Below are 8,208 nucleotides of genomic sequence, written 5' to 3'. Positions count from 1 at the left end.
TAGATCTTCTTTAAAGCCAATTTGTAATAAGAACGATAAATAATCCTATTATACCCGCCTTTTAAATCCTGAATCTTTTAATTTATCGATATTTGTAAACCTGTAAATCCGGAGTACTAATAAACGTTGCCCCTAAAAAGACACGAACAGTCTTTATTCCCAAAAGACACGATAGATTTAAAATGCGAATAAACAAAGCTTTGTGTAGGAAGGAACTGCAGATGCTGGTTTAGACCGAAGATAGACACAAAAGCTGGAGCAACTCAGCGGGTCAGACATCATCTCCGGAGAAAAGGAATAGGTGACGTTTCGGGTCGAGACCCTGCTTCAGACGGAGTGTCAGGGGAAAGTTTTATTTACATCTCCTCAGAGCCTTAACCCGTCCTTATCACTGCAACCTTCTCCAAGCCTGTGCACTCCGTTCCTCCGCTTCCAGCTCCTTGAGCTTCCACTTTCATTTCCTCCCACAACTGGCAGCTGCCCAGGCTGTGAACTCCGCGCAGCACCCTCCCCAAACTTCACCACCCACCCCCTGCCGAAAAGCAAGATTCTTTTTGACACGCTGAAACCCTGTTGTTGATCGTTATATCGCTATTTCGATCGAATTAAATCCGGCAAGCCACTTATTTCCCGATTCCACTGCACTGACTGAGAAATCTCGAGCCGCAGCGATGAAAATCCACGCTTGCAACGCAGCCCCGAGGTGTGTCGTGAATCTCGGCTCTTAGTTTGGGAGACTTTTAGTTTTTTGCACGCTTGACTTCAAGAAGGAGGTAACAGGTCTGTTTTGACATTACTGCTGGCTTGTGTGTGTGTAAGATAATTAATTGTGGTAACTTCCAGCTGCACGGACATGACAGGATGGGTGCCTTGGCAGATCGCAGCCTGGCACAGTGGGCCCACCTCCGCCCGACCCTCCCTCCCTCTCTCCCCCCCCCCCCCTCTCTCTCTCGCTCTCTCTCTCTCTCTCTCTCTCACACACACTCCCTCCCTCCCTCCGCTCGCCTCCCTCGATTGTGGGCGGTTGCCATTTAAATACACAAGGAGCAACATGGCGGACAGCTCGGAGAGGCCGTCTTCAGAAGCGAAGGTCAGGCTGGTGGATCGCCTCCCCTGTTGAACCCCCGACACCTCCCTCCCTCCCTCCCAACACCTCCAGTTCCGTCGAGCCGGTGAGTAGACCGCCCCCCTCCCACACTTATCTCGGAGGCACGGACTCGGTCTGCCCGTCTCTGCTGCTTTTGGCGGCTGCCTCAGCCCGGAGCCGAGACGGCGGTGGGTCTGTAGGGACGGTGGAGGGGGGCAGCCGAGGCTGTAGCCCCCCTCCCCTGTGCTGTGTGTGGGCGCTCACGGCCGGGCAACCGCTCCCGCAACTTCGTCCCGACCCCACCAAGTCCGTGTGTTTTTTTTTCCCATGCGAGTGCCGGAGGCAGCAGCAGCAGCAGCAGTGTTACTCGGGGCCCGGGGGGGGGGGGGTGCTAAGAGTATTCGGAGTACTGAGAGTATTCAGTAGCGGCTGGGTGGGCCCTACCTACCCGCGTCGGCTTGGCGTTGTCTGCAGCCGCTGCCGAAAGGCGCCGCTTTCTTTAATACTATTTCACCAAACATGCGAGCTTTGTATTCGATTTTCAACCGAACTTGAAGGGAAGCGCCATTGATTGACGCGGCCGGAGCTTCGCCCGTTCTGAAGGACAGCCACTGTATCCAACACAGGCTCTCCTCGGCTGAGGTTGGGACTCTCCACTAAATCATCCCTTCCCACCCAAACCACCCCCTCCCCAGGTACCTTCCCTTACAACCAACCGCAGGAGATGCAACACCTGTCTCCTGCGTCCTCTTCCTCCGTCCGAGAATACCGACAGTCCTTTCAGGTGAGGCAGGGGGTCGCTTGAACCTCCTGCAACCCCATCTGCTGTTCCAAGTGTGGACTCCTGTATATCGGTGAGACTGGGCGATTGTTGCGCTGAATACTTCCGTTCATTCCGCCTGGGGTTATGTGATCTCCTGGTTGCTAAACACTAACTCCCCGTCTCCCTCCCCTTCCCAACCTGACCTTTCTGTCCTGGCCTGGGTCTCCTCCACTCACTGTCAGTGTGAGGCCACTTGCAAATTGGAGGAACAGCACCTCATATTTCGCGTGGGCAGCTTACAACCCCAGCGGTATTAATATTGATTTCTTGAACCAAGCATCTCTTACTTTCCTTCACAAAATGCTGGAGTAACTCAGCAGGTCAGGCAGCATCTCGGGAGAGAAGGAATGGGTGACGTTTCGGGTCGAGACCCTTCTTCAGACCTTCTCGACCCGAAACGTCACCCATTCCTTCTCTCCCGAGATGCTGCCTGACCTGCTGAGTTACTCCAGCATTTTGCGAATAAAAACCTTCGATTTGTACCAGCATCTGCAGTTATCTTCTTATATCTCTTACTTTCCTTCTCTCTGTCGCTCCCCAACCTAGTTCTCCTGATTAACTTTAGTTTGTATATGCCTCGTTGTCAACCATTCTACTTTTCCTTGCACATTGTCTGCTTTGATCTATCCGCTCCACACCTTTCATATCTCTAGTCTCCCTCTCCCCTGCATCTCAGTCTGAGGAGGGGGCTCGACCCGAAACGTCACCCATTCCTTCTCACCACAGATGCTGCCTGACCCGCTGAGTTACTCCAGTATTTTGTGTCTATCTTTGGTGTAAACCAGCATCTGCAGTTCCTTCCGCCACTGTCCTCCTGATGAATGTTACTGTTTGTCACCTTCCCCATAGCCAACAATGTAAGAACCATTCTACATTTCATTGATCACCGTCTGCTTTTGATCTGTCGTTTTCTCACCTTAGTCCTTCAACATATATCTCAGGTTCTCCCTCTCCCCTGACTCTCAGTCTGAAGGAGGGTCTCGACCCAAATGTCCCCGATGCCTCCTCTCCACAGACGCTGCCTGACCCGCTGAGTTACTCCAGTATTTTGTGTCTATCTTTGGTGTAAACCAGCATTTGCAGTTCCTTCCTCCACGCACTGGTTCCACTGGTCCTCCTGATGAATGTTACTGTTTGTATGCCTCCTTGTCACCTTCCCCATATAGCCAACAATGTAAGAACCATTCTACATTTCATTGTTCACCGTCTGCTTTTGATCTGTCGTTTTCTCACCTTAGTCCTTCAACATATATCTCAGTGTCTCCCTCTCCCCTGACTCTCAGTCTGAAGGAGGGTCTCGACCCAAATGTCCCCGATTCCTCCTCTCCCCAGATGCTGCCTGACCCGCTGAGTTACTCCAGCATTCTGTGTCGATCTTTAAAATTAGGTTGCGCCATGCGGCTCACCAACTGTAATGATAAACATCAAGTGTGGCGCACTGCGCACGCGTGGGCCGAGCGACTCACCCGCGGTGTCTCTCGGGAGTTGTAGTCCAGGTTGCTCTTTCGGGCCTTAACGGCGCGGACTGGAAAGCGAGAAATGGACTACAGCTGCCGACTGGATGGGATGGGATGCCATGTCATGTCCTCTCTCTCTCCCCCCCCACCCCCGCCCGCCTTGCCACTGGCTTCTCCGACAGGACGCTGACTGAAGGAAGACCAGTGGCAGTGGGAGCTACTTGGCGCATCCACCACAGCATGGCTGCGGCTTTTGAGGTGCAAAGTAAGAACTCCCCTCTGTTGATTTGCACAAGGCGGAGTTAACCTCCCCCTACCCCCTTTGCCCTGATGCACACCAGGCACCACTTTTCATTTTGTCATCGGGTTATTTGCGTGATTTCTTTCGGATTAATTTCTCGCCAAAACGTTCAGAAACAAGAAGTAGAACGACACTCTGGAGCTGCAGGACTTTCCGTGCTCCGTGATTGCAAACCACTGGGTTTTTTTTCTTCTTTTTCATTGTGTTTTGCATTCAGGAGGATTGAATTATTGCGAAAGAGCAAACTTTCTCAAAAGTTCTGATTCGTTTGGGTCTGCAGATGTATGTATTCAGCTGCAGGATCCGTGAATGCTTATTATTTCCACTTCTGACAAATACCGTACATCGTTTTCCTGAACCTAAAAATAATTTGGATTTCAGTTGTAACAGTGATCCCAAACTGGCATAATTTGCTTGTCAGTTTAATTGATGTTATTTCATTGTGTTAGGCGATCTATCCAAAACTGATATTGCATACCTCTCATTGCCTGCTATATTTGATAGGGTCCATTTTTAAATTATTTTTTGCCCGCATTTTATTCCATGGAAGAGATCCAATGGTGAGTTATAATATAATACATTTTCTCGGTTGTAAGACGAAACAGAAATTGGTGATTTAATCAGGATAATTTTTTTGTAGTGTTGATGTTTCTGTGTTTATTCATGCCTAACACCACTAGTACACAGTGTCTGTATGTTGTTGATGGAGCCAGCATTTATTCCCTTTCCTAATGTGTTAGAAAACACCGTTTTCCTGGTGAACGTACTCTCACAATGAGTGCTCGGATGAAGCACTGACAGCTCATTTCTAGGGCAAATTAGGATATGACTTGGACAGAAATTTGCAACTGGGAGTGTTCACTTTGCCTAGTTGAATGACTCCAATACATCTGTAGATGGTACACATTGCAGACCCTGTATACTGGTGGTGTAAGGAATTAATGTTTAGAGGGGTACATGGGGTGCTAGTTGAGTGAGCTGCTTTGTCCTGGATGGTGTTGAGCCCCTTGAGAGTTTTGCAACAGTAGTCGTCCATGTAAGTGCTGACTATTCCATCATATTCATGGGCACAATTGGGATAGAGTTACTTGCTGAACGATACGCAGCCTCTAAACTGGTTCTGTTACCACAGTACCTGCTACGCTATCATTGTGTTTGCTTGCTAAATGGTGACTCCTCGGATGGTGGTGATATAGGGGACTTGCTGATGCTTATGCTCTTGACCATCAAGGTCAGATGGTTACACTTGTTGGTGATGGTTGTTGGATGGTACTTCTGCCGTATTAATGTTGCTTGCCACTCATTAGCTGTACAAAGATTTCTTGGCATCTGTAACTGGAAGGTGCAATTCTTTCTTCTGAGTATGAGCTCCGTCATCCCTCTGCCGTGGATATTACTAAGATTCACTGTGTTACAATCTCCCCAGTCCATTCCAAAAAATTAAATGGTAAATTGCCAGCTTAAAGCTACTTTAGAAATATTTCTGCTGGGCTTTCAAAAGGCTGACCAATTGTTTTTCACCATCACTTTTTGCTCTCAACGCTGACTTTTTTTTCTAGCACTTCACAATTCTGTTACTTCCTTGTTCTGAGGTACTACCTCCCTATTAATTCGGGTAAATGGTTAAATGCCACTTTGTGTCCTTCTCTGGCTTAGTCCAAAAAGAAATGGACTATCTCCAATTTGCTCCTGCATTTGTTACTTAGAAAGTTGTATCCAACGATGTTCGATGTTCGGTTAGTTTGCTGCCGAAGAGAAAAATGGGCCAAGTTCAAGGAGTGAAATGGCCTGTTTCTGTTTCTGTTTTGCATTTTACAAAAATATATAATTTTTAGGAAGTGGTTGTTAATGGCACGGCATTTATTGCCCAATTATAGTTGACTTGGGAATGTGCTTGATATAACGAGTTGCTTGGCCACTTAAGAAGAGAATTTGGAGTCAATCGTGTTGATAGGCTTGACTGGTTGAAAATAATAGAAACACCAGTGAACTAATTGGATTCTGTACGGAAATCCGTCAGACTTTTATTACTCTTATTTGTGCCATCATTTTTTAATATAGATTAAAAAAAAAAGATTTTAGAATCCTCTGCTGTCAAGACATTGAATATATTTTCTGTTTCAAAAATCCAGGAGTCTGAATGACTAATCAGATTACTAAACTAATGTACTGATTGATGGACACCTTATTTCACAACTCTGGTACCTTTTGCACATCATCAGTTTTTGGGTGTTCCTCAGTTTTGAATTTTCCACACTCTATTTCCTGGACTTTTATGCTGTCATGCTTTAACTTACTAATTGGTGCTGTTTTGATACTTTTAGTATAAGTAATATTTGAGAAATGTCTTCAATTTTTCTTTTTAAACAATTCTTCATATTTTTAATTTAATGTCTTGTGCTCTTTGAGTCTGAAATTAGCTTTGTGCACATACTAAAGTAGTGCTTCATTTAGGCTGCCGTGCCACTAATTGAAGGAATTAATTTTGGAGCTGCGCTATTTATATCCATTTGAATTACTAGAAATGAAATGTTATTATTCTTTCCACTTGGGATGTTGCACTGTGATGAATCAATGCAGTAGATGTGTTTCAAGGGCTCTGATAATGTTGCTTTGTGTGTGTGTCCCTGCTACTTTTTCTTCCTTTGCCTCATGGTGAATTACCCATAGCTTTGGCAAATCCTTTCCAAAAATTACTTCCCCTCCCAACCCTCCAGTCTCTCAGAATGGGCAATAAATGCTGGGCTTGCTGGTTGATTTGAATACCGCATCTAAGGAAAATAATTGTTGCACGGATGCAACTTGTATGCTTGAAACCAATTTATTGGTAAAAGATGCTTTTATGTGACATTATTGCAGTAATGTTCCGTAACTTTTTTTCTCATGCTGCAACTAAATCAAATATGAATTGTATTTATGTTTGAACTCTAAGCATACAGGGCTTTTCTGTTTGTTCGATTTTCAAGCTTTCATCCATGGTCAATTGTTGCTTTTCCATAGCATGTTTTGTGGTCTTTCAAATCTGATTTTCCTGGATTTTTTTCCTTCAGAATGCCCATAATTATGACCAGTGTTGCTTGCCATTTTAACATATTTATTTGAGATTATTGGAGCCAGGTGCAAACACTGAAATAATTCCTACTAACATACTACACATAGCTCCACTAATACATGTCCAGTTTATTAAACTTGTGCTCTAATTTTAGATCTGTTTGTTTTGAATTCATTTATGGGAGAAAATACAGTTAGCTAATATTTACTGAACTGTAGGGCATTTATCCAAAGGGCCATTTATCCAAAGGGCCACACGTGACCAGTCATATTTGATCTCTTACCCTAAACAAACATTGTCAGCTAAAAGTATAAAAATTTCACTTGATAAACTTTGACATACAAATCATATATACAGTACAAAACAATATACCTATAATGCTTTCAGAATTAGAAGAGATGTATTCCACAATTTTTCACATTTTTTGGTCACACACGTGACTAAGAATGGAGATAGCACTCACAGCAGTTTAGTTTAGCGATACAGTGCGGAAACAGGCCCTTTGGCCCACCGGGTCCGCACCGACCAACGATCCCCACACATTAACACTATCCTATACATACTCGGGACAATTTACACTTGTACCAACCCAATTAACCTACAAACCTGCACTTCTTTGGAGTGTAGGAGGAAACCGAAGATCTCGGAGAAAACCCACGGGGAGAATGTACAAACTCTGTACACGCAGCACCCGTAGTCTGGATCGAACCCGGGTCTCCGGCGCTGCAAACGCTGTAAGGCGGCAATTCTACTGCTGCGCTACCGTGCAGCCCCTTACAGCTGGACTGGCTTGTTAAATCTTTATTTTAAATTTGTGTTCTGGGGCTGAATAGTTTTTGAATCTGCAATCTGGTGATTTAGCAGTGAGAGTTCTTTCATTGAAGAATATCTGACCCTTGGGGAGCAAATAGTATGGCAAAACTGAAAGCGTGAGGAAGTCTTGCATTCTAGAACTCAATCTTGAATTTAAAATATTCCACAGTTTTATTTGACCAGTCTGTGTTCATCATTCATGGTCAATTGCAGCATTTTTCAGTGGCTAAATGTAATTCCCAACCAAATTAAATGTGGTATACAGTAGTGTTTTTAACACTTGATGTGAAAATTCCGAACTAGATTTAGAGTCATTCCATACTAATTTACAAGTATGATCGTCTTACTGCCTTTGCTTATGATTGATACACTTTTTGTGGTCCAAAAATAAATGATGCAATCTCCATTTATTGATTTATTTGAAAAATGGAAATAGCAAGGAATCGATGTGTGGATATTTCACATGTAGATTGCATTTGAAACTGCAGATAAATGGAGTGATCATCTGTTACCAACTCGTCTAATCACTGGCACACTTATTTTAAGATAGTATCAGTATTACCACTGTATTTTGTACTGTAGATTTTCTTGGAAGTTGCATTGAAATACTACACCTGGTGATGCATATTTTTTCTAAAGTTGTTTGTTGTTTACAAAATAGACTCCTAAATCATA

General features: G+C 44.5%; 1 protein-coding gene across 15 annotated transcripts in view; it reads left to right on the top strand.

Moving 5' to 3' along the window:
• The first annotated feature begins 566 nt into the window (after nt 1-566).
• The window catches only part of ncoa2 (nuclear receptor coactivator 2), a 244,572-nt gene continuing 236,930 nt past the window's right edge, over nt 567-8,208 (top strand). For 6 of the 15 annotated variants that reach the window (XM_078398133.1, XM_078398144.1, XM_078398146.1 and 3 more), the window contains exon 1: nt 1,007-1,172. The gene's annotated coding sequence lies outside the window, so the exon portion shown is untranslated. Of the gene's footprint in view, nt 781-1,006; nt 1,173-1,714; nt 1,730-1,851; nt 1,872-3,609; nt 3,633-8,208 lie in introns of those variants that run through there. The other 9 variants (XM_078398134.1, XM_078398129.1, XM_078398135.1 and 6 more) reach the window with 8 other exon arrangements.

The sequence above is a fragment of the Rhinoraja longicauda genome, chromosome 4, assembly GCF_053455715.1.
Source record: "Rhinoraja longicauda isolate Sanriku21f chromosome 4, sRhiLon1.1, whole genome shotgun sequence".
Classification (NCBI taxonomy): Eukaryota; Metazoa; Chordata; class Chondrichthyes; order Rajiformes; family Arhynchobatidae; genus Rhinoraja; species Rhinoraja longicauda.
The sequence above is the reverse complement of the archived record's forward strand: the minus strand, read 5'-3'. Positions and strand labels throughout refer to the sequence as shown.